Source organism: Pleurodeles waltl, chromosome 1_2, assembly GCF_031143425.1.
Source record: "Pleurodeles waltl isolate 20211129_DDA chromosome 1_2, aPleWal1.hap1.20221129, whole genome shotgun sequence".
Classification (NCBI taxonomy): domain Eukaryota; kingdom Metazoa; phylum Chordata; class Amphibia; order Caudata; family Salamandridae; genus Pleurodeles; species Pleurodeles waltl.
The window spans coordinates 1066215555-1066243301 of record NC_090437.1 but is presented as its reverse complement, the minus strand read 5'-3'; positions in this window follow the sequence as shown (position 1 = coordinate 1066243301).

The window sequence follows — 27747 nt, the reverse complement described above, 5'->3', positions numbered from 1 at the left end:
ATTCCCCCTCTGGTGCAGGTCATGTCAGTACTCCATTTCTTGGCAAGTGGGTCATTTCAGACAACCGTGGGAATTGCTTCTGGGATGTCTCAGCCCATGTTTTCGAAGGTGTTATCCAGACTGTTGTCTGCCCTGATGAAATCCGTGAGGAACTACATCATTTTCCCTGAGGTGGGCGAATTGGCTACAGTGAAGGGTGATTTCTACGCCCTTTTACATATTCCCAACGTAATTGGTGCCATTGATGGGACCCATGTGGCTTTGGTTCCCCCAAGAGACAGGGAGCAGGTGTACAGGAACAGGAAAAATTACCATTCAATGAACATCCAGGTGGTGTGTTTGGCTGACCAGTACATCTCGCATGTAAATGCCAAATTCCCAGGGTCAGTGCATGACGCCTACATCCTCAGGAATAGCAGCATCCCTTACGTGATGGAACAGCTACAGAGACACCGTGTATGGCTAGTGGGGGACTCTGGGTACCCCAACCTGTCGTGGCTACTGACCCCAGTAAGGAATCCCCGGACCAGGGCAGAGGAACGGTACAATGAGGCCCATGGGCGTACTAGGAGGGTGATCGAACGCACCTTTGGCCTCCTAAAGGCCAGGTTTCGGTGCCTGCATATGACAGGTGGATCCCTAATGTACTCACCTAAGAAGGTGTGTCACATCATCGTGGCCTGCTGCATGCTTCACAACCTGGCTTTGCGCCGCCAGGTGCCTTTCCTGCAGGAGGATGGTCGAGACGGTGGTGTTGTGGCAGCGGTGGAACCTGAGGAGAGTGACGAGGAGGAAGACGACGGGGCTGAAACAGACAACAGGGACAGAATCATTGAACAGTACTTCCAATAGGACACAGGTAACATTTCAAAGATAATTTAGTAAATGTTAACTACTCTCCAGCATCTCTGCTGCCTGTCTATTTGCCCCAGTGTATGATGACTGAGTTTTGGCTTTTCCCTCCCTATTTCAGATCTGGGGTCCCCACTACGAGTCCTGTGCTTCGTTTCCCCATGGACTACAGCTTTGTGGCAGCTGTTTGTTGACTTCACCATGTACAAGGACATATTTGCACTGTCATGTCAATTACAATCTATTGAAATCACAGCCAGACTCCAGATATTTTGGTGCAAAATAGGTGTTTATTTAAGTGCTCAAAATGGGATGGGTGGTTTCAAGTGGGTGGGGGCTATGGTGAAGGAATGTCCATGGCAGAGTCCAGAGTAACAGTCACACAGGTGCATTGTCCAGAGGCCTGTGGAGAGATGGAGCATGGGCAGTTCAAGGATGGACAGGGTGACTATGTGGGACAGTGGGATGACATCAGGTGGTATCCATTGCTGGCGGGGGTCTTGACATCCTACTCTGTCTTCTTGCGAGATCTCAGGGCCCTCTTGCGGGGTGGTTCTTCTCCTGCAGGAGGTGGGGGTCTGGTGGGCTGCTGCTGTGCGGGGGCCTCCTGTCCACTAGCGCCGGCGGAGGTGGTTGGCTGTTCTTGGTCCAGGCTAGTGGCAGGGGCCCTTGGGTGTTGTTCAGTGTCCGCCCTGTTGTTGACGAGGTCCTGCAGCAGCCCTACCATGGTAACCAGGGTGGTGTTGATGGCTCTGATGTCCTCCCTGTACCCCCGATAGTGTTCCTCCTGCAGCACCTGGATCTCCTGGAACCGGGCCAGTACCGTCGCCATCGTCTCCTGGGAGCGGTTGTATGCTCCCATGATGGTGGTGAGGACCTCGTGGAGAGTGGGTTCCCTGGGCCTCTCCTCCCCCCCCTGTCGCACAGCTGCCCTCCGAGTTCCCCTGTTTCCCTGGGCCTCTGCCCCCTGGCCGGTGTGCCCACTACCACTGCCCCCAGGTCCCTGTTGTTGTTGGGGTGGTGGGTTATCCTGGGTGCCCTGTAGTGGTAGACACACCGCAGATTGACGCGCCCTGGAGACAGAGGCATGGGCCCGCTGGGTGGGAGCTGTGCTGGTGTTCCCAGAGGGGTTTGGGTCTGTAGTGGCCTGGGCCTGTGTGAGGGGAACCGACTGTCCAGAGGTCCCCGATGGTCCGGGCTGGTCATCGGTGTCCAGGTCGACAGAGCTGCTGTCATCGCTGACGGCCTCTTGGGTGGGGGGTGTGGAGAATTCTGGCCCCTCCGCCGCGGTGTGTTGACGGTCGGGTCCTGCAGGGGTATAGAGGTATGGTTATAGTTTCAATGTGTGGCATATGGGTGTATCTGTGGGTTCTCGTGTCCCCAAGTGCTGGCATTCGTGTGTGGGGGCTTTGGTGAGGGTGGCTTGTGGGGGGGATGTGTATATGCATTGGGCATGCTTTGGTGATGGGTGTCCATGCTTAGTGGACGCATGCAGGCCTAGGTTTTGGGATGTGTGGGTTGTGATGGTGAGACATTGGCGGGGGATAGGTGTGCTGGGGGTGGGGGTGAGGATGGTGGTGGGGGTGAGGATGGTGGTGGGGGTGAGGGTGGGGGTGACGATGGGGGTGGGGGTGAGGGTGGGGTTCGAGGATGGGGGTGAGGTTTGGGGTCTGATTTGGCATGCAGGTGGGGGGGAAGCAGCATTGAAGCTTCAACTTACCAGTATCCATTCCTCCGCCGACTCCTGAGAGGCCGTCAGGATGCAGGATGTTCAAGACTTCCTCCTCCCATGATGTGAATTGTGGGGGTTGAGGTGGGGGTCCTCCGCCAGTCTTCTGCACGGCGATGTTGTGCCTGGATACCATGGAACGCACCTTCCCCCGTAGGTCGTTCCATCGCTTCCTGATGTCTTCCCGATTTCTGGGGTGCTGTCCCACTGCGTTCACCCTGTCGACAATCCTCTGCCATAGCTCCGTCCTCCGGGCAATGCTGGTGTATTGTATCTGTGTGCCGAACAGCTGGGGCTCTACCCGAACGATTTCCTCCACCATGACCCTGAGTTCTTCATCTGTGAAGCGGGGTTGTCTTTGGGGTGCCATGGGGTGGTGTGTATGATGTGTGGGGTGGAGTATGTGTATTTAAGTGAGTTGAGTGTGGTGGTGTGTGTTGTTTTGTGTGTGGATAGTGTGTGGGTGATGGTGTTGAGTGGCTGTGGCTGTTATTTTTTGGATGCTGGTGTCTCGCTCTTGCCTTCTTTACGAATTTTTTAGCGTAGGGGTTTGTGGGTGATGTGGGTGTGTGTTTTATATTGTATTGTGTGTGTGGGAGTGGTGTGTGTATGTGTATCAGGTGTGTGGGATTCAAATCGTCCAATGTGGCTGAGTTTTGTTCGTTTGTGTGTATTCTGACCGCGGCGGTGTGTCCCGCCAATGGAATACCGCGTTTGAATGACCGCCGCGTGGATTCGTGGGTCGTAATGGGATGGGCGTATTTCTGTTGGCGTGACGGTGGAGGTTTGGTCACCTCCACCTTTCCGCCGACCGCTGGTCTGGCGGTCTGTTGTGGCGGTCGGATTTTCGGAGGTTTGCCTTCTGCGGGTCAGAATGACCGTGGCGGGTTTCCGCGACCGCGGCGGGATTATGGAGGATTTCTGACCGGCGGTAGGCGCCTTTTACCGCCGAGGTCAGAATGACCCCCTAAGTCCGAAGGTAAAAAGTTGACCGGGACCTCCCAGCCATCGTATCCGAGAAGGGCTCCATGGACGTCGGATCAAGATCCAGGTTTACCCCGGTCGAAAGATTTTCACCTCTAAAAAACGACTAAGTCCGAAGGTAAAAATCTCCACCGAGGAATCCAGCATCGCGTATCCGGAGTAGGGCTCCAGGAGGTCGGATTGGACTGGCAGGCTCGTCCCGCTGAAGAAAATCTTCAAAATAAAGACTAAGTCAGAAGGTAACTTTTTAACCGAGGCCTCCCGCTACCTGTAGCCGAGCAGGGCTCCATCGCGGTCGGCCTGAAACTTTGACTTTGCCCCGGTCGAGGTGCAACCAGATGACCCGATTGGCGTTTTTTGTTTCTAAGCGCTAGAAAAATAATAATTCTTTAAAAATCCATATATCCAGTTCCCCTTATCCGATTTTATTCGTTGGTGTGTCATTTTAAAGATAAAAATATAAACTATTTGTATAAATTGGTTTTGGATTTTTAAACTGTTTCCTGTGTTTTATTTAATTACTGTTTTGTGATATTTGAATGCTTTACACACTGTCTCCTAAGTTAAGCCTTGACGCTCGTTGCCAAGCTACCAAGGGTTGAGCTGGGGTTAATTTACTGAGACCTAACTGGACCTAAGTGGAGGTTAGTGGCTTGTTGCTAGGTGTAGGTACCTACCTGCCCTTACCAATAACCCATTTTCCAACACACGGTCAGCAGGCAACATAGAGCGACTGTCTTGTATCTTCTGTTGCTCTGAACCGGAGGTCTTAGCTAACTCATGAGGGGCAGAAGGAATGACATACGGAGGTGGAGGGCGATCTAGTAACAAAAAATAATCGTGTGGTTTATTAAGGATAGGATAGAGAGGTTGCCTAACGGTGTATTGGCCAGTTACGTGTAATTTACGTTCTTTCTCTTCTAGCTCCTTTAAGTCATTTATTTATTTCTTTCTCATTTCCAATGCTTTCACATATACATTCTTCCGCTGCTCTTTCTCAAGCAAGGCTTGCTCACGCTTCACTCGTCCATGCACTTCTTTCTCCCACATTTGTACACAGTCAAACATATCTTGCCTAGACTTTCGCTTACACATACATTTTTCCACATACTCAATCTTTCGCAAATCAAATGACCCATGCATAGACCAACGTAACTCAGGATCCACACAAGTGTATTTATTCCATAATGTGCTGTACATTATAGAAGAAAGACCATGTTTAACATACATATCTCTATTGGGCGTGCCCTCTGGGGGTGCCGGTTGCGATTCTTCCAGTCTCAAATTGGTACCATTACAAAAGCAACACATCCTACGAAGTGCGCTAAAAACAGGCATGCCAAAAATAGTGCAGAATATGCAATATTATAATCAAAGTAGCACTTAAGGTGCCGTTCAAATCAAAATTAAATTGGAGAAAATTCTCCTCATTACCTGCCTATATAAATTGCAATTTATATATCAATTCAAAGGACACAAATTGACTAGTCACCCAAAACACGAGAGCCACAGTAAGTGGTGCTAAACTTCATTACCAAACAAAGGCATCAAAACCCACAGCAAGTGCCGTAAAACGGCTCTTACCAATCACATGGTGTCCAGGTTCCAACTGCCAAGTTATAAAATCGACCAAATGGTCACTGCATGACGAATGAACAAAAAGGATCTCAGTCGAGGACCGGTACCACCTGGATGGTCAAATTGGAAAGAAGGGAAAAACGCCGTGGTTGCCAAGACTCGGGTCTCCTCAGGCATTGATCGTCTGCAGCGAGATCCCAATCCTTCGTTGCGACCAATCCGTTGGGCGTCCAAGTCGCCGTTAGTCCCTGTTCGGGCGCCAATTTGTTGAAGTAAGCCTCAGCAAGGCCTACTAGTGCAAGGGGTTCACCCTTCTCTGCACAAAGTCCTCAGACCATATAGGAAGAAGTTGGCACAGAAACTGAAATAAAAGACAAAGTTTATTAAACCTCATGAGGTGGTACTACAGTTCAAACAGCACCCTTTGGTAATGTGTGAAGTAGCACACTGAACTGAGAGAGCATGGTACATTTATACCCTTGCATGGGCTAAAAGGAGGTGGTACAATTATAGAAGCAAGACTTCTATACATGTAAGGTCATGTGGAAATGCACAGTCGACAGGTAGGAGGGGCTAACAGTTTTCAAAGACTAACAGCTGCAGACCTTACTGAGCATGTACGAAAGTGGGAGATGCTAAATATAACTTGTCACTAGGCAGATTTTCAAGAGTAGTTAACAGAAAGGTAGGACAGAGCACATGGTGAGCACATGGCAGCATGTGGCAGAGAAAATGGCTGCCATAAATACAAAATGGATTCCTCGAAATATTCACAATAGTTGCTAAATACAAGATGTCTTCTGCTAATGCTTAATCTAATCGCTGCTAAACTACAACATTTCTTCTCCTTTGGTTCTTCCTTGTTGGAATCTGATGGGGATCTGAGGTGTGGGTGCAGGTCTGCCAGTTGTATCCTTGTTCCTGGGTGAAAAACAGAGGGGTCCTGGTTCTCCAATCAGGGGCAGGGTCCTTCCCCCTGTAATGACCACTTCCTGGGAAGAGCGGCAAAAATCAATCCCAGGAGGCAACATTCCTCAAAAATCCATCATGGCTGAAAGTGATCCCCTCCCACAGGCACATCTCTTTGTGTGAAGCCATGCCACTTCACACCTCATCAAGGCAACCTGGCCAGGCTGCCAGAAGCTGGACAATCAGAGCACAGCTGCAAAAACAATGCAGGGCTGAAATTGGCAACTTTTCAGGTAAAGTTTAAAACTCTTTACCTGAACAAGTTATATTAAATCCAACAAATGGAAATTGTGGGATTTATTATAAGAATTCTTTTGATACCAATCTCTTTGTATCTGTCACTTAAGGGGACTTTTACAATTAAAATAAAGTCTCCCCATTCTAGCCTATGAAGGCCATTCACTACAATGAGGGAAAAAACGAATGTGGGTGTTTTTACCTCACCAGGGCTTATACAAATATTTTTACAAGGTCCCTGCTTATAGTTACATGGCACCCAGCCCTAGGGGCACATAGGGCACACCTTAGGGGTGACTTATATGTTAAAATAAGGTAGTTTAAGACTTTGGAACTACTTTTAATTCCAAAGTCGAATTTGCATATAACTTTAATTTAAAAGCAGCGAGCAAGGCAGGCCTGCCTTTAAAATGACACTGGGCACTTCAGCAGTGCACCTATGTGTGCACTACCTAAGCTGGGGTCCCTAAACCTACATGCCCTACCATATACTAGGGACTTACAGGTAGGTTGACTTAGCCAATTATAATTGGCCTAATTTGCATACTGATTTTACACAGAGCACTGGCCCTGGGACTGGTTAGCATTTCCCAGGGCACCACCAGAGTTAGGAAAACACCGGCAAAAAGTGGAAAATGGGGGCAAAAAGTTAGGGGGCCTCTGCAATCAGCCTTGTTTTCTCAAACAAGCCCCCCCCCCAGCCCACATGCCCAGGAGACTCAGCCCAACCCTGGGAGAGTCTTCCTGGCTTGTCAGGCGAGGAAGACAGTGAAGAGAACAGGCTGTTGCTTTGTAGGGCCTACTCTGCCTTACATCCTCCTGCCATGGTCACTAAGTCTGGGTAGTGAATCCATCCCAACAGTGAAAGGACCCATCTCAACTGAAACTTCCCTCTAGGGGGGATCTTCCTCCTCTCTCTCTGCCAACTTGGGTAGTGAGGTGCCCACTCCCCCTTCTCCTAACTTTGCTAGGGCAACACCTAGCTTACCCAAAGAGGTCAGGGGGCCTACTTTGCTTTTGGCCATGGGGTCTGCCTTCCAGGCCAAATACAGTGCTGCCAGGAAGGCTAGCACCCAGCAGAGGCTACTGACAGCTGTCAGTACCCAGAACCACACCCTAAGCTCACCACTGACAGGTGGCTGAGGTGCTTTAGCGACAACTGTGGGGTGCTGGCACCCCTCTTGCTGTCTAGAGTGGGGGGCTACCACCTCCTGTGGCAGACACCCTCCTTCCACTCTCCCTTCTGTCAGTTCAGGGGCAACACCCTACACCTGAACAGCTGCCTGACTACTCAGGACTTCCTTGGGGTCAGGTGAGGCCTCACCAGTGCCTACTCTGGGCTCCCCCCTTACTGGGGCAGAAGGCCTTTGGCTCCCTGGAACTCTCTTTAAGAGTGGCCCACCTTTCCTTTTCTTCTTTCCTTTCCTTGGGGACCCCTGTCTCCTAACTGTAGGGACTGACTCCTCAGGACTTTGGGTTGGGGGGCACCCTTGGCGACCGCCCCATCTGGGACCAGCTCCCCTCTGGGAGGTCATTGCCCAGGATACAATCTAGGGGGAGGTCAGCACTGACTACCACCCTAAACCAGCCAAGGATACCCTCCCTCTCTAGGGGCACTATGGCTACAGGTTTGGAGGTGACCTCCCTGTGGCTATCCTGACTTTCCTGGTCTCTCCTGGGACATACATGTCTGGGGTCACTAACCGGTCACTCACTATAGTGTGACTGGCACAGGTGTCTCTCAGGCCAGTGGCAGGGATCCCATTCAACTGAATGCCTACTCCCACCCTCAGGGATCACCAGCTTACCATCTGGTCCTGTCTCCCAGCTCAATGCTAGGAGGACTGCACCATCTGCGGAGTCCTCCTCCATGGCTATACTGGACAGCCCAGTGCTAACCACCTTCTTGGGACAGGCTGCATCTCCTCTGAAATGACCTGTCTGCTGACAGTCAAAGCAAGCCTTACTGTCCAAGAGCTTTTTTAACCATGGGTCTCCCTGTCTCTGCTTGTCAGAGTGGGAGTGGGATTTACTCTCTTCCTTCTTAGGGTTCTGGGGTACAGAGGGAGTCTCTGTGGTGGGCTTACCACATCCCTCTTTAGGTTTTTGGGGACCTGACCAACCCTTCTTGGAGTCTCCCCCCTGGAACTTGACAACCACCCTAGCTCTCAACCACTCATCAGCTGCCTCCACTAGCTCTCTAGAGTTGGTCAGCTTAGAGTCCACTAGATGCTGGCGTAACCTTTCTTGGATACAATTGGTCAAGATGTGCTCTCTCATGATCAGATTGTATAACCCCTCATAAGTATTTACTTTGTTACCATGAATCCAGCCCTCTAGTGCCTTAAGTGCGGTGTCTACAAAGTCAACCCAAGCCTGGGTAATGGCCTTCTGGGTGTCCCTGAACTTCATCCTATAATGCTCTGGGGTCAGACCAAACTTCTTGGTTAAGCACTGCTTCATACTAGGGTATGAATCTGCCTCCTCCCCACTTAAGGTCAGAAGCCTATCCATCCCTGAGTTGGGAACCAACTCCCATAAAAGTGAACCCCAGTATTAAGGCCTAACTCTTCTCATTTGGAGTGCCCTCTCAAAGGCCTCCAACCACTTGTCTATGTCATCCCCCTCTACATAAGCAGGAACCACCCCCTTGGGTAGTCTGGGAATCTACCTCTTGAGCCTCAGCCCATGCTGTCAGGGTTTGATCAGGACATGCTTCCTGAGGTCAGTGGTTGCAGGCAACCCTCTTTCAGTACACAACCCCCTAAGCTGATCTACTGTCAGTGTGGGTAGGCTAGCCAGGTCAAGCTCCATGGTTCCCTAGTTTTGTGTCAACAACAACTTTTTGCAAAAATTGGAAACAAGAATTTAGAAAAATCACAAAAATTAAATAATTGAAATGAATCCAAATTAAAAATTAAAAACAATTTTGCACTAGGACAATTTAAAGGATTTTTAATTTATTTTACTTAAAACTGTAATGTGACAGTGAACACAAGTACAGGATCCCACCACTGTGCACCAAAACTGTTGGAAAATTGGTTATTGGTAAGGGCAGGTAGGTACCTACAGTTAGCAATAGGCCACTAACCTCCACTTAGGTCCAGTTAGGTCTCAGTAAATAAACCCAGCTCAACCCTTGTTAGCTTGGCAACGAGCAACAAGGCTTAACTTAGGAGACAGAGTGTAAAACATTCAAATATCACAAAACAGTAATTAAATAAAACACAGGAAACAGTTGAAAACTCAAAACCTAATTTATAAAAATAGATTATAATTTTGTCTTTAAAATGACACAAAAATGAATACAATTGGATAAGGAGAACAGGACATATGAATTTTTAAAGAATTATTACTTTCTAGTGCATAGAAACAAAAAGAGCCGATCTGGTCATGTGGTCGCACCTTGACCAGGGCAAAGTCAAAGTTTAAGGCCGACCGTGATGGAGCCCGGCTCGGCTACAGCCCGCGGGAGGCCTCGGTCAAAACTTTACCTTCGCACTTAGTCATTTTTCTGAAGATTTTCTTCAGCGGGACGAACCTGCCAGTCCAATCTGACCTCCTGGAATTCTTCTCCGGATACACGTCGCGGGAGCCCTCGGTGGAGATTTTTACCTTCGGACTTAGTCGTTCGAGGTGAAAATCCTTTGACAGGGCCAAACCTGGATCTTGATCCGAGGTCCTTGGAGCCCTCCTCGGATACGCTGGCTGGGAGGGCTCGGTCAACTTTCTACATTCGGACTCAGTCTCTTTTTTTGAGATTTTCTTCACTGGGACGAACCTGCAAATCAGGCCGGGTCACGGTTGAGGCAAGCTGGCTAGAGTTGCCGCTGCGGGTCAGTCCCTCTATAGAGCTTTCTTTCAAAAGTTCTCCAAACTTCTGTATCTTCTTCCAGATGTTCCTTTAAGATTCTTTTGCGGTCCACAGCTCCTTTTTGGCCACTGGACAGTGGTCAGCTGGTTGATTTCTTCAGGAGTTGGTGCAGGGGACTCTGGTTAGCAATTTTTCACCTGTAGCAAACAAGGAGTCCCTCCTTGAACCAGTTGAAGCCAGGCAAAGTCCTTCTTGTGGTGAAGCCCAAGTGTGCAGCTGGTGCAGTCCTTCAGAGTGCAGGGTCCAGGTGCAGGCCTAGAATCCAGCAGGGCAGTCCTTCTTCTCCTTTGGTTCTTCCTTCTTGGAATCTGATGGGGATCTGAGGTGTGGGTGCAGGTCTGCCAGTTTTATCCTTGCTTCTGGGTGAAAAAGAGGGGGGTCCTGGTTAACCAGTCAGGGGCAGGGTCCTTCCCCCTGTAATGACCACTTACTGGGAAGTGCGGCAAAAATCAATCCCAGGAGGCAACATTCCTCAAAAATCCATCATGGCTGAAAGTGATTTTTGGAGGTTACATCTGGCTGATCCCACCCACTGGTGTGGCTAAAAATCATAAACACACTCCTCTCCTGCCCTCTCCTAATCTAATCAAGGGGACACCTAGTTGTCTGGGGTCGCAGGATGTGGGGGTGTTGCTGGGTTGCTCCAAATGTCCTCTGCCTTTGAAGACCAGTTTGGCAGCCCTCCCCCTTCCTGCCTTACCATCTGTTGAGGGGAGGTCCCCTCCCACAGGCACATCTCTTTGTGTGAAGCCAGGCCACTTCACACCTCATCAAGGCAGCCTGGCCAGGCTGCAAGAGGCTGGCCAATCAGAGCACAGCAGCAAAAACAATGCAGGGCTGAAGTTGGCAACTTTTCAGGTAAAGTTTAAAACTCTTTACCGGAACAAGTTATATTAAATCCAACAACTGGAAGTTGTTGGATTCATTATAAGAATTAATATGATACCAAACTCCTTGTATCTGCCACTTCAGGGGACTTTTAAAATTAAAATAAAGTCTCCCCATTCTAGCCTATGAAGGCCATTCACTACAATGAGGGAAAAACAAATTTGGCTGTTTTTACCTCACCAGGGCTTATAAAACTATTTTTATAAGGCCTTTGCTCATAGTTACATGGCACCCAGCCCTAAGCGCACATAGGGCACACCTTAGGGGTGACTTATATGTAAACATAAGGTAGTTTAAGACTTTGGAACTTCTTTTAATTCCAAAGTCGAATTTGCATATAACTTTAATTTAAAAGCAGCCATCAAGGCAGGCCTGCCTTTAAAATGACACTGGGCACCTCAGCAGTGCACCTATGGGTGCACTACCTATGCTGGGGACCCTAAACCTACATGCCCTACCATATACTAGGGACTTATAGGTAGGTTGACGTAGCCAATTATAATTAGCCTAATTTGCATACTGATTTTACACAGAGCACAGGCCCTGGGACTGGTTAGCAGTACCAAGGGCACCACCAGAGTCAGGAAAACACCAGCAAAAAGTGGAAAATGGGGGCAAAAAGTTAGGGGGCCACTGCAATCAGCCCTGTTTTCTCACAACCCCCCTGAATGTCACCCTTCTGTCCCACTTTGTCACCCTGTCCACCTTAAACTGCCATTGCTCCACTTCCTATGTCCCATTGGACAATGCACCTGTGATACAAGAAGAATGGACTCTGCCATGGGCATTCCTCCACCATCACCCAGGCCCATTTCACAACCCCCTCCACTTATTTGCACAGAAATAAACACCCTTGAATCACAAAACAATCTGGAGTCAGTCTGTGCTTTCACAAATGTGTAATTGCAAAACCTCTGGAGTATAGCAATGTCAATGTACTTGTTCACATACCAATGTAACACAGCTGTAGGCCAGCAGTAAACATAGCAGAGGGCACAAAGTGGGACCTAGATCTGTGAAATGGAAAGGCAAAGTAATAAGTCAGGGTCCATACACAGAGTGAAAATGGCAGACTTATGCTAGCTCCAATAATAGTATGAGATGTGGGAAGCTGTTCCATCTTCTTACCTGTCTCACTGGAAGTATTGCATGATGATGTTGTTTCGGTTGTCTACATCTTCTTCTTTTGCCTCCTCTTCTTCACTGTCCACAGGCTCCACAGCTGCCACACGACCACCATCTGGCCCATCCTCCTGCAGAAAAGGCACCTGGCGTCACAAAGCCAGGTTGTGCAACATACAGCTGGCCACGATTATCTGGCACACCTTCTTCAGTGAGTAGTATAGAGAGCCACCTGTCAGATGGAGGCACCGGAATCTGGCCTTCAGGAGGCCGAAGGTGCGTTCTAGGATCCTCCTAGTTCGCCCATGTGCCTCATTGTAGCGTTCCTCTGCCTTTGTCCTGGGATTCCTCACTGGGGTCAGTAGCCATGACAGGTTGGGGTAACCAGAGTCAACTGCAAATGTCTAGGGGCAACTGTTAGACAGACACTAACCCTTAGGGACAACCCCATATCCAGACACCTATGTCAACTGTGTTGGGATCTTGGGCTCACCTATTAGCCACACACGGTGCCTCTGGAGTTGCCCCATCACATAAGGGATGCTGCTATTCCACAAAATGTAAGCGTCATGCACTGAGCCAGGATACTTGGCATTCACATGGGAGATGTACTGGTCTGCCAAGCACACCATCTGCACATTCATTGAATGGTAGCTTTTTTGGTTTCTGTACACCTGTTCATTCCTGCTGGGGGGGACAAATGCCACATGTGTACCATCATTGGCACCAATGATGTTGGGGATATGTCATAGGGCATAAAAGTCACCTTTCACTGTTGGCAAATCCTCCACTTGAGGGAAAACGATGTAGCTGCACATGTGTTTCAGCAGAGCACTCTGGACAACATGTTAGACAACATTGGCTGGCACATCCCTGATGCCATGGCCACTGTTGTTTGAAAAGATCCACTGGCCAGGAAATGGAGTACAGACAGAACCTGCACTAGAGGGGGGATTCCTGTGGGTTGGCGAATAGCTGACATCAGGTCTGGCTCCAACTGGGCACACAGTTCCAGCATTGTTGCAGGATCAAGTCTGCAAGTGATGATGATGTGTTTCTTCTCCATTGTCAACAGGTCCACCAGGGGTCTGTACACCGGAGGCTGCCGCCATCTCATCACTTGCCCCAGCAGACGTGCCCTACGGAGGAGAACAGTGAGCAGAGGGTCATCCAACACTTAGGCATCACAATGTGTTATTTGCTAAAATGTTAGAAATTCACAATGTGCCTTTATCTATCTGTATTCCAGGCCTAAATAGGTGTGACACGTTTTTTTCCCTGCCATGTGGCCCCCTGAAATGGCTGCTGCCTGATCTGTAAGGTGGGACAAGGGGAAATGAGGTAACTGCGCTGGTGTAGTACACCGTCGCGATAGGCGGTCGAAGAACACAGTGCAATTCAGCTTTGGTTAACATTGGGTCCTATGGGTCCCAGGAGCCAATGACGATGTACGCCGGGGGTGACGATACGCATGGCCGCGGATGTGGCTGCCATTTTCTAACTGTTCCCTCACTTGATACCTGACCTTCAACAGGAGAGGACCTACACTGCAAGTGCTGCTGTGACCTGTGTATGGAAGCAACAATGGTTACAGTGTCTGGAGAAAAGGCCCCTGCCTTCACTTCGGAGGAGTTGGAGAAACTGGTGGATTTGGTCCTCCCCCAGGACACGCAACTGTATGGTCCTCCAGACAAACAAGTGAGTACACTGTGACCATGGTGGATGGTACATGATTGTATGGAGTGTCGTGGATGGAAGAGGGTGGGGAGGGGGACAGGCCAGCATGTCAGGATAGTGTGTGTGTATGTATGTCTGGCCCAGGGTGGGAGGTGTTTGGCAATGCGTGAGATGAAATGTACGGGATAGTAACATCCATTCTAACTTCACTTTTCCTCTAGGTCAGCACCCACCAGAAGAAGGTTATTTGGCGTGCCATCGCCAAGGACGTCCGCACCCTGGGGGTCTACCATAGACGAAGCACCCACTGCTGGAAAAGATGGGAGGACCTGCGCCGCTGGAGCAAGAAGACGGCGGAGGCTCAGCTGGGGATGGCCTCCCAACGTGGAAGGGGTGCCCTTCGCACCATGAACCCCTGATGTACCGGATCCTGGCTGTGGCCTATCCGGAGTTAGATGGGAGCTTGAGGGCATCACGGCAGCCACAAGGGGTGAGTACACTCTCATTCAGCTGACTCTGTGTGCTTTACGAGGTGTCTGGCTGGGGGAAATGGGCAGTGGGTTTTCCTAGGCCAGGGCGAAGTTGGTAGGCAAGGTCCCTTGTGAGGCAGGCTCTGTGGCACCCCAACCCCACTACTGGTAATAGCCATCTACACCTAGTCAGGCTCCTGTGGCTTCCAGGTGTGCATAAATTGGGCTTAGGTATCGTCCCCCATGGGCATGTGAATTTCCTAAGAACTGTTAGTGCATGGCTCAGTACATAGGGCTGCTCCCTGTGTGTTGTGTCCGCCAAAAGTAGTGGTGTTGCATGCACTGAACATGTGTTTCTTCTGTCTTTCCCCCCCTTTTTGTTTTGTCACCCAGTTCTTGCATGCATTAGCATAATCTGGTGGAGGAGCAGTGGCACCGGAGCAGGAGGGAGCTGCATCCCACATGGCCCTGGAGGGTGAATTTACAGAGTCTGAAGCCATCAGTGGGACAGAGGGCGAAGGGAGCTCCATGACGGGGACAGGAGCATACACCAGCGACTACTCCTCTGATGGGAGCTCCTTGCGGTGGCGGGTACCTTTGTGCCCACTGCATCAACAGCTACAGCGGCCACCCCCCCTATCAGCACCGCCCTCCCAGCAGCCCCTCAGCGTATGTCCTGTGCCTGCTCACCCAGGAGGGTGGGCATCAGCTTTGCCCCAGACACCTCAGCCCCTGCCCCAGTCAGCCCTGCTGCCCTAAGTGAGGAGGCTATTGACCTCCTGAGATCCCTCACTGTTGGGCAATCTACCATTTTGAATGCCATCCAGGGTGTTGAGAGGCATTTGCAACAAACAAATGCATACCTGGAGGGCATTCATTCTGGCCAGGTGGCCCAACAGAGAGCATTTCAGGCTCTGGTCTCAGCACGGATGGCAGCCATTGTCCCTGTGTCCAGCATCCCTCCTCCAACTTCCTCCACCCAGACCCAATCCACTGTACCTCCGACTATCCCAAGCACACCATCAGGCCAGCATGCACACTCATCAACATACAAGAGTGGACATGGCAAACATAAGCACCACACATCCCACCATCCCCATGCAGACACAGCAACATCCACTGCCTCCACTGTTTCCCCCTCCTCCACATCCTCCTCCTCCCTCCCTGTCTCGTCTCCACTCACACCTGCATGAACTACCATTCACACATCCCCAGTGTCCTCTCCCAGTGTGTCTGTGAGCCCTCCTCCCAAAGTACACAAACGCGGGCACACACCCACCCAACAGCCATCCATCTCACAACAGCCTCTGGCCCATGCACCTTCACCCAAATTCAGCAAACGTAGACCTTCTACAACCACTACCTCGTCCTCCACTCCCAAACCCTCTCCATCTTCCCATCCCAGTGTGTCTAAAAAGTGTTTCCTGGCTAACATTGACCTCTTCCCTTCACCTCCCCCCTCCTTGGCCTTCCCCTAGGGCCAGGCTTTCCAGGTCCCAGCCTAGCACCTCAGCCACCAAATCCCCAGGCACAGTGGTGCCAGCAACTGCGGTCTCATCGAGTGCGCCACCCATCAGGGCTGCCAGTGTGCCACCTAGCAAGGCCAAGGACATGCCGCCACCTGCCAAGGTGAAGAAGGTGCCCACATCCCGGAGGGAGAAGACGCACCTACCAGCCACCAAGCGCTCCTCCAAACCAAAAGGGGACAGTGGCAAGACACCTGCGGCAACTTCAAAGGTGGGGAAGGGACACAAGCCGAAGAGCAGGTCAGGACAGGGCACAGTGGCTCCGACTGAGGGACTAGAGTCACCCCTTCTGTCAACCACTACACCAACCTATACAGAAGTGCACACCGCCACCTGCACCGCCACCAGCACCGCCACCTGCACCGCCACCAGCACCTCCACCTGCACTGCCACCTGCACTCTCAGCAACAGTCCCAAGTATCATCCCCAGTGGGCAGCCATCCGAGGCTACACGAGATGTCCTGCTGTGTCCCTCAACAGGTGCTGACCCACCGCCAGCACCTCATCCACAGACACCGCCGCAAGCATCGCCATCAGCCCCGCGACGTGCTTAGACAGTGCCACCACATCTGACATGGTTACCATCCCCAGTGGGCAGCCGTCCGAGGCTGGAGGAAACTTCCTGGACCCTGCCCAGCTTCCATGAGGCATGACTCTCATCACTGTTTGCACCTGCAGGTGGCAGGCGAAGCCGCAGCGAGGTGGGGTATGTCTCTGCCTCCATGGCGTATCATGCTACCTGTTCCTAGGCAATCTCGTGGCACACACACCCATGTGAGGTAATGGGACCACCCACACTGCATGTGAAGCACTCTGGGCACCAAGCCCCCTCCAGAACCAGTGGAGATTGACATCCACTACCTCAGTCCTTGGCATGATGAAGCACTCTGGGCACCAAGCCCCCTCCAGAACTAGTGGAGATTGACATCCACTACCTCAGTCCTTGGCAGGATGAAGCACTCTGGGCACAAACCCCCTCCAGAACCAGTGGAAATTGACATCCACTACCTCAGTCCTTGGCAAGATGAAGCACTCTGGGCACAAAGCCCCCTCCAGAACCAGTGGAGACTGTTATCCACTTGGGAGACTGTGGCATTGCACTCCCCAGGATAAAGCAGTGGGCAAACTACCCACTGGAAAGACTTGAGAGACTGTGGCTTTGCACTCCCCAGGATAAATCAGTGGGCAAACCACCCACTGGAAAGACTTGAGAGTCTGTGGCTTTGCATTCCCCAGGATAAAGCAGTTGGCAAACCACCCACTGGAAAGACTTGAGAGACTGTGGCTTTGCACTCCCCAGGATATAGCAGTGGGCAACCCACCCACTGGAAAGACTTGAGAGACTGGTTTTGCACTCCCCATGATAATGTAGTGGGCTAACCACCCACTGGAAGGACTTGAGAGACTGTGGCTTTGCACTCCCCAGGATAAAGCAGTGGGCAAACCACCCATTGGAAAGACTTGAGAGACTGTGGCTTTGCACTCCCCAGGATATAGCAGTCGGCAAACCACCCACTGGAAAGACTTGAGAGACTGTGGCTTTGCACTTCCCAGGATAAAGCAGTAGGCAAACCACCCACTGGAAAGACTTGAGAGACTGTGGCTTTGTACTCCCCAGGATACAGCAATGGGCACGGAGCCTCCTCGTGCAGCAGTGGTGTTGTGCGTTTATCCGGCTGAGGTGCCCCCCTCCCCCTGAGGTGTCTGTTTAATTTCGATCTGATGCCCCTGCAGTGTTCTCTCTGTTTCGAGTCAGGATTTTAGAAATTGCACTATCTGATTTTTATTGATTACACTTGTTACAATCATTTCCTTTTGTCCTTGCGTTCTTCCAGGGGGTAAGGGGGCGTATGTATAATGTTGCTGCATGTATTTGTGTGTATGGTGTTGTGGGTGAGGGTGGGGGTATTGCGTGTTGCTTGTTTGTGTCACTCTCTTTCCCCCCTCCCCAGTGTTGTAGGTGCAGTACTCACCGTGGTCGTCAACAGAGTCTGTCCTGCTCCTGATACAGAAGGAGGAAGACCAGCATGGGCAGGACGTGTAGTTCGGGCTCCATGTCGTCCTGGTTCTTCGTTGGGTGTTGAGAGGTGAGTGTTTTCCCTTCTGTGTACTGTTCCAGACGTGCTTTTGATAGGGTTGGTTCCGCCCCAGAAAAGGTGGCGGATAGGCGTGTTATAATACAGTGGGTGGAACCTTGTCTTCCGCCTGTCTGTTGGCGGTTTCCTCCGCGGTGTTTGTTTCTAACGCTGTGGCGGTCGGAGTGTTAAAGTGGCTGTCTATGTTGGCGGTTTCCGCCATGGTCGTGATTCCATTTTTTTTCCCACCAGCCTGTTGGAGGTATTACTGCTGCTTTAACACCGACCGCCAGGGTTGTAATGAGGGCCTAAATGTTTTTTAGCAAATAGAAACTAAAAGTGCCAATCTAGACATCTGGTCGCACTCAACTGGGGCAAAGTCAACATTTTAGGCCAACTACAATGGAGTCCTGCTTGGCTACAGTGAGTGGGAGACCTCGGTCAAAGTTTACCTTCGGACTTAGTGCTTTTCTTGAAGGCTTTCTTCACCCGGGCAAAGTCGCCAGTCGGAATTGACTTCCTGGGAGCCCTCTTCGGAGAATCATCGCAGGAGATCTTAGTGAATAATTCTACATTTGGACTTAGACTATTTTTCATGATGGAAATCTTCATCTGGGATGAACTTGAAATTGAAGCTGATCTCCGTGGAGCAGTCTTCAGATACACTGCGCGGGAAGTCTCAGTCAACTTTTTATGTTCAGACTTAGAAACTTTTTCGAGCTTTTTCTCTCTGCTGTCTGTTTTTTAGTTTAGATTGTCTTTCCACAAGCCCCTGGTGAAATCCTGGAAGTCTAGGTCTCCAGAGCTTTTTAGCAGGATGAGCATGCAAGTCAGGCTGGATTGCGGTTGACATAAGCATGACTCACAATGTCGGGTAGGTTCACTCATGGAGCATTTTTCCAAGCTGCTCCAAATGTCTCCAAACCTCTGGATCTTCTTCCAGAAGGTCTTTCAAGGTCTTTTAGGTGTCCACAACTTGCCAGAAGGTTCCAGGAGCTCTGAGGTGCTCTTTGAGGGCTAGGACTCCAACTCCCAGAATGCACCTGGCTCAAATCCAAAAATGACCACTGGTCAGCCTGTCAGTTTCTTCAGGGCGTGATGCAGGGGACTCTGGTCAGCTATTTTGTGCCTGTAGCAAACAGGAAGTCCCTTCTTGAAGCAGTTAAAGCCAGGGAAAGTCCTTTTAGTAGTGAAGCACAGGTGTTCAGCTGGTGCAGTTCTTCAGAGTGCAGTGTCCAGGTGCAGGTCAGGGTTCCAGCAGGGCATTCCTTCTTCTTCTTGTCTTGTTCCTTGTAGGGATCTGAGGAGGGACGCAGTTATGCCAGTTTTATCCTTGCTCCTGGAGGTGGAAAGCATGGGGGATCTCTGTCCAATCATTTACAGTCCACCACCCTCTTGGGTGACCACTTCCTGGGAAGTGTGACGAAAATCAATCCCGGGGAGCAACATTCTCTAAAAATCCAATGCCAATAATTAAATCTCAGAGGTTAGGTCTGGCTGAGCCCACCCACTGGCATGGCTAAGTTTCCCTTGGCGCACCCCTTTCCAGCCTACTCTAAGTCTAATTAGAGGGCACCTAGCTGTTTGGGGTATGCAGGAATTGGATGTCCAACATGTCCTTCCCTGCTTTGATGACCAGTTAGGCTGCTCTCCTCCCATTCTGTTCTACCATCCACTGAGGCAGATCTCCTCCCACCAGATGCTTCCTTTGTGTCAGCCTCAGGCTGCCAGAGCTGAAACTGGTAAATTTTAGGAAGAGTTTCCACGCTCTTTCTAGGTGCAAGTTATGTTACATTCAACAGTGGCAATTCTACATAGGGGAATTTGCTCTAGGCATTTTGAATTACAAAGGCCCTCATTACAACATTGGCGATAAAAGCCACTTACCGCCGTGCAGAAGACCGCCAACACACCGCCGCAGCAGCAGAATTCCGCGACAGTCATTATGACCCACTGCTCGGAATCTGCCAAAATTCAGACACCCACAGAAGTCCGCCACATCAAAGGTCATTGATAAACTGGCGAAAACAAACCCTCCACCGTCACGCCAACAGAAATATGCCCACACTATCGCGACACACGAATCCACGCGGTGGTCTTTCAACCGTGGTATTCCATTGGCGGTACACACCGCCGCGCTCAAAATACACACACATTTACAAAACACTACCACATTGGACAATTCGAAATACACACACCTGATACACATACACACACCACTCCCACATACCCATTACAAGATAAAACACCCACCCACATCACCCACAACCCCCTATGACAAAATTACCGAGAGAAGGCCAGACAGAGACACTACAAACAACTACCAAGCATCCACAGGCACACAATACCATCACCCACATAACTTCCACGCACCTCACACAACACACCACTACATATTACTCCACTTATCACTACACACACCACCCCACACATCACCCACACCACCCCATGGCACGGCAAAGACACCCCAGGTTCTCTGAGGAGGAGCTCAGGGTCATGGTGGAGGAAATCGTCCGGGTAGAGCCACAGCTGTTTGGATCACAGGTGCAGCACACCTCCAAAGCTAGGAAGATGGAGCTATGGTGAAGAATAGTGGACAGGGTCAAAGCAGAGGGCCAGCACCCAAGAAATAGGGATGACATCAGGAAGAGGTGGAACGACCTACGGGGGAAGGTGCGTTCCGTGGTCTCAAGACACCACCTTGCGGATCAAAGGACTGGCGGTGGACCCCCACCTCCTTCCCCACAACTAACAACATGGGAGGAGCAGGTCTTGGCGATTCTGCATCCTGAGGGCCTCGCAGGAGTAGATGGAGGAATGGACTCTGGTAAGTCAAATCTTAACTATTTCATCCGCCACTGTACTTGCATGCTATCACATACCCCCACCCTCACCCCCACCCTATCACTCCAACTCCTCACAAATGTCCTAACATCACAAACCACACATCCTAACACCAAGACCTGCATGCAACAACAAAGCATGGACACCCATCACCACAGTATGGCCACTGCACATACCCATACACACCCCTAAACCACCATCACACAAGGACCCACACAGGACTGCAATCACTGGGGTACACGGTCACCCACCCATTGCACACCATGGCACACACAGATGTAATAAGCATCCTTTTATACCCCTGCAGGACCCCTACCCAACGTCACCGGACAGGAGGGTCCACACATGTCCACACCACCAACAGAAGAGGCCCACAGTGATGACAGCAGCTCTGTCCAACTGGATCTAGATGACCAGTCCGGCCCATCGGGGACCTCTGGACAGTCGGTTCCCCTGACACAGTCACAGGCCACCACAGGCCCCCTCTGGAAACACCAGCACAGCACTCACCCAGCTGGCCCATACCTCTGTCTCCAGGACACGTCAATCAGCAGTGTGTCCACCACTACAGGGAACCCAGGCTAACCCACCACCCCAACAACAACAGGGACCTGGGGGCAATGGCAGTGGGCACACGGTCCATGGGACGGAGGCCCAGGAACACAGGGGAACTGGGAGGGCTGCTGTGCAACAGGGGGAGGACAGGCCAAGGGAACCCACTCTCCACGAGGCCCTCTCCAACATCATGGGAGCATACCACCATTCCCTGGAGACAATGGCAACGGTATTGGCCAAGTTTCAGGAGACCCACCCCCTGCAGGAGGAACAGTATTTGGGCTTCAGGGAGGAACTCAGATCCATCAATTCCACACTGGGCACCATCATAGGGGTGCTGAAGGAAGTCCTCAACACCAGGAGGGACACTGTGGCACATCAAGGGGCCCCTGACACTAGCCTGGACGATGAACTGCCCACCAGCTCCGCCGGCGCTAGTGGACAGGAGGCACCGCCACATGACCACCACACTAGCACCCCACCCCCTGCAGAGGGTGAACCACCCCGCAAACGGTCCCTGAGATCCAGGACAAAGACAGAGAACGATGCTGAGACCCCCGCCAAGAAATGAGACAACCCTGAATGTCATCCTTCTGTCCCACTTTGTCACCCTGTCCATCCTCAAACTGCCCCAGCTCCAATTCCTATGGCCATTTGGGCAATGTACCTGTGAGACTAATAGACTGGACTCTGCCATGGACATTCCTTCACCCCTCACCATTTTACAACCCCCTCCAATATCGAGCACTTAAATAAACACCCTTGAAGCACAAAACAATCTGGAGTCAGTCTGTGATTTCGAAATAGTGTATTAGCAATTACAGTGTAAAAAATGCTCTTTCAAATGTAATGTCAACATACCTATGTCACACAGCTTTAGTCCATGAGGAAACAAAGCAGATGTCACACAGTGGGACCCACATCTGTGAAATCGTAAGGGAAAGTGAAAACTCAGTGATCATACACTGGGTGAAACGACAGACAGTTGAGAGGTAGTAGTGTTAAAGTACATGTAGTAAGCAGGTTTGTATTCTTACCTTTGTCTCACTGGAAATATTGCAGGATCACCGAGTTCCTGTTGTCGATGTCCTCTTCTTCTGCTTCCTCGTCTTCACTGTCCACAGGCTCTACAGCTGCAACAATACCGCCATCTGGACCATCCTCCTGCAGAAAAGGCACCTGTCGTCGCAAAGCTAAGTTGTGAAGCATACAGCGGGCCACTATGATCTGGCACACCTTCTTTGGTGAGTAGAATAGGGATCCACCTGTCAAATGGAGGCACCTGAACCTGGCCTTCAGGAGGCTGAAGGTCCGCTCTTTTGTCCACCGAGTTCGCCCATGGGCTTCATTGTAGCGTTCCTCTGCCCTTGTCCTGAGATTCCTCACTGGGGTCAGTAGCCATGACAGGTTGGGGTAACCAGAGTCACCTGTAAATGGCGAGGGACAACTGTTAGACACACACTAACCTGTAGGGATATCCCCAGACCCAGACAACCATTCCCACTGACTTGCTTCCAGGTGCTCACCTAATAGCCACACACGGTGCCTCTGGAGTTGCCCCATCACATAAGGGATGCTGCTATTCTGCAGGATGTAAGCGTCATGCACTGAGCCAGGGAATTTGGAATTAACATGGGAGATGTACTGGTCTGCCAAACACACCATCTGCACATTCATGGAATGATAACTCTTCCAGTTTCTGTATACCTGTTCACTCCTGCGGGGGGTACCAAAGCCACATGTGTCCCATCAATGGCACCTATGATGTTGGGGATATGTCCCAGGGCATAGAAGTCACCTTTCACTGTAGGCAAATCCTCCACCTGAGGGAAAACTATGTAGCTCCGCATGTGTTTCAGCAGGGCAGACACCACTCTGGACAACACGTTGGAAAACATAGGCTGGGACATCCCTGATGCTATGGCCACTGTTGTTTGAAATTACCCACTTGCAAGGAAATGGAGTACTGACAGCACCTGCACTTGAGGGGGGATTCCGGTGGGATGGCGGATAGCTGACATCAGGTCTGGCTCCAGCTGGGCACACAGTTCCAGGATTGTGGCACGATCAAGCCTGTAGGTGATGATCACATGTCTTCCCTCCATTGTCGACAGGTCCACCAGCGGTCTGTACACTGGAGGATGGCGCCATCTCCTCACATGTCCCAGCGGACGGTGCCTATGAAGGACAACAGCAAGCACAGAGTCAACCAACTCAGAGGTGCATACACACAGCTTACACAGAACACGAATCAAAATCTGAAATTTGGCCTGGATGAGTGTTGAGGCAAGGCCTAGATATGTGTGACGCAGTTAAAAATTAAGCCATGTGGGCCCCTGAAATGGCGGCTGTCTGACCTGTAAAGTGGGACAATGGAATGTGGGGTAACTGGCGTTGTATACCGTCGCGGTAGGCGGTCGAAGACCGCGGCTCAATTCTGCATTGGTTAACATTGGACCCTATGGGTCCCAGGAGCCAATGACGATGTACGCCGGCGGTGACAGTACGCACCGCCGTGGACGTGACTGCCATTTTCTATCTGTTCAATCACTCGATACCTGATCTTCGACAGGAAAGGACCTACACTGCAAGTGCTGCTGTGACCTCGGTCTGGAAGAGACAATGGCTTGTGCGTCTGGGGAAAGGGCCCCTGCCTTCACATTGGAGGAGTTGGAGAAACTCATAGATGGGGTCCTCCCCCAGTACACGCTCCTCTACGGTCCTCCAGACGAACAGGTAAGTACACTGGGAGCATGCTGTATGGGCTATGCCTGTGTGGAGTGGGGTGGATGAAAGATGGGAGGGGAAATTGAGGCGTGCATGAAACGACGGTGAGTGCATGTGCCACGTGGCAAGGGTAGGGATGGGGGCCAATGACTGTGACGGTGTAGTTTGTAATAACTTTCTTTTCCCCCTGTACAATTCATGTAGGTCAGCGCCCACCAGAAAAAGGATATTTGGCGTGCCATCTCCAAGGACGTCCAGACCACAGACGGAGCACTAACTGCTGTAAGAGATGGGAAGACATTCGACGCTGGAGCAAGAAGACGGCGGAGGCCCAGCTGGGGATGGCCTCCCAACGTGGGAGGGGTGCTCGTCGCACCATGACCCCCCTGATGTTCAGGATCCTGGCGGTGGTGTACCTGGAGTTGGATGGGCGCTTGAGGTTATCACAGCAGCCACAAGGGGGTGAGTACACGCTCATTCTGCTGATTTTGCGTGCAGTGGAGGTGTCTGGGTGGGGGAGGTGGGCTGTGGGTTTCCCTAGGCCAGGTCGAGTGTGCTAGTTAGGTCCCCTTGTTCTGGCAGACCCTGTGGCACCCTACCCCACCTGTGTACAGTGCCAAGTACACCTAGTCAGGCTCTTGTGTCATCCATGTGTGCAGATGTCGGCCATAGCCTTGTAGACCATGTCCCAGGGATTGAACAGTGGACCCCAAGTGTGCAGCATAGTGCAGGGGGCTTCTGTGTTTGTTGTGTCCGCCAACGGTAGCGGTAATGCATGCACTCAACATGTCTTTCTTCTGTCGTCGTCCCCCTTTTTGTGGTCTCCCTGTTCTTGTGTGCATTAGCATCGTCAGGCGGAGGAGCAGTGGCACCAGAGCACGAGGGAGCTGCATCCCACATGGCCCTGGAGGGCGAGACAACGGACTCGGAGTTCACCAGTGGGTCGGAGGGCGAGGGGAGCTCCACGGCGAGGACAGGAGCTGACACCAGTGATACGGACTCCCTTGTGGTGGTGGCAACATCTGTGCCCCCGCATCTACAGGTACAGCCGCCATCCCCCCTACCAGCACCACCCTCCCAGCAGCCCCTCAGCCTTTGCCCTGTGCGCGTTCACCCAGGAGGGTGGGCATCACCTTCGCCCCTGGCACCTCAGGCCCTGCCCCAGTCACCCCTGCTGCCCTCAGTGAGGAGGCCATTGACCTCATCAGGTCCCTCACTGTTGGGCAGTCTACCATTTTGAATGCCATCCAGGGTGTAGAAAGGCAGTTGCAACAAACAAATGCATTCCTGGAGGGCATTCATTCTGGTCAGGCGGCCCTTCAGCGAGCTTTTCAGACTCTGGCCTCAGCACTGATGGCAGCCATTGTCCCTGTCTCTGGCCTCCCCCCTCCAACTTCCTCCACCCAGACCCAATCCCCTCTACCTCAGCCTATCCCAAGCACACCTTCAGACCAGCATGCACACACGTCAACACACAAGGGAAGCTCAGGCAAACATAAGCACCACACATCACACAGGCACTCACGCAAGCATCACACACATGCAGACACACCAACATCCACTGCCTCCACTGTGTCCCCCTCCTCCTCGTCTCCCTCCTCCCTCCCAGTCTCGTCTACACTCACACCTGCATGCACTACATCTACAGCTACTACTTCCATCACCAGCACACACACCACCACACCCCACTCATGTGCAGTCACCACCCCCACTGCCATTCACACGTCCCCTGTGTCCTCTCCCAGTGTGTCTGTGATGCCACCTCCCAAGATATACAAACGCAGGCACACACCCACCCAACAGCCATCCACCTCACGACAGCCTCCAGCGCATACAACTTCACCCAAAGTCACCAAACGAATACCTCCTACAACCACAACCTCTTCGTCCACTCCCAAACCCCCTCCATCTACCCATCCCAGTGTTCCCAAGAAACTTTTCCTGGCCAACCTTGACCTCTTTCCCTCACCTCCTCCACCCTGTCCGTCTCCTAGGGCCTACTCTCCAGGTCCAACCTAGCACCTCAGCCACAACATCTCCGGGACCAGTGGTGCCTGTAGTCACCGGAATCTCGACTGCACCGGCCACCAGGGCAGCCAGTCTGGCACGGAGCCACATCACGGACAGTCCCCCACCTGTCAAGCATCAAAAGTTGTCCAGTGCCCGGCGGGAGAGGGGGAAGACTCCAGCCACCAAAGCCACTCCCAGGGGTACAGGTGGGAGTGTGGAGTCAGCTGCGACACCTTCTAAGGTGGGGAAGGGCCACAAGAAAGTCAGAAAGTCTGGGAAGAGAAGCACAGCGGAGCAGAGCACCATCATCCCCGCTGCCCAGGAGGCCACCGCCATCATCCCCGCTGCCCAGGAGGCCACCGCCAGCACCAGCCCTGCTGCCCAGGAGGCCACCGCCATCATCCCTGCTGCCCAGGAGGCCACTGCCATCATCCCCGCTGCCCAGGAGGCCACCGCCAGCACCAGCCCTGCTGCCCAGGAGGCCACCACCAGCACCAGCCCTGCTGCCCAGGAGGCCACTGCCAGCACCAGCCCAGCTGCCCAGGAGGCCACTGCCAGCACCAGCCCACTGGGCCAGACAGGACCGCCAGCACCAGCCCCGCTGGGCCAGACAGGACCGCCATCACCAGCCCCGCTGGGCCATGAAAGACCGCCAGCACCAGCCCCGCTGGGCCATGAAAGACCGCCAGCACCAGCCCCGCTGGGCCATGAAAGACTGCCAGCACCATCCCCGCTGGGCCATGAAGGACCGCCAGCACCAGCCCCGCTGGGCCAGACAGGACCGCCAGCATCAGCCCCGCTGGGCCAGACAGGACCGCCAGCACCAGCCCCGCTGGGCCAGACAGGACCGCCAGCAGCTGAGTCACTGCCAAGGACACCGCCGCCACAAGCACAGCTGAACAGGACACCGCTGCCACAAGCACCGCTGCCAAGGACACCAGTGCAACAAGCACCGCTGAACAGGACACCTACGCCACAAGCACAGCTGAACAGGACACCTCCGCCACAAGCACCGCTGCCAATGACACCGCCGCAACAAGCACCGCTGGCCCATGAGCGCCAAGGGCACTGACGCTACTGAGTCCGTCACGAGCAGGATGAAGCACTCTGGGCTCAAGGCCCCCTCCAGAACCAGTGGAGAGATACATCCACTACCTCAGTCCTTGGCAGGATGAAGCACTATGGGCACAAGACCCCCTCCAGAACCAGTGGAGAAAGGCATCCACTACCTCAGTCCTTGGCAGGATGAAGCACTCTGGGCACAAGGCCCCCTCCAGAACCAGTGGAGAGATACATCCACTACCTCAGTCCTTGGCAGGATGAAGCACTCTGGGCACAAAGCCCCCTCCAGAACCAGTGCAGAGATACCTCCACTACCTCAGTCCTTGGCAGGATGAAGCACTCTGTGCACAAGGCCCCCTCCAGAACCAGTGGAGAAAGGCATCCACTACCTCAGTCCTTGGCAGGATGAAGCACTCTGGGCACAAGGCCCCCTCCAGAACCAGTGGAGAAAGGCATCCACTACCTCAGTCTGTGGCAGGATGAAGCACTCTGGGCACAAAGCCCCCTCCAGAACCAGTGGAGAGATACATCCACTACCTCAGTCCTTGGCAGGATGAAGCACTCTGGG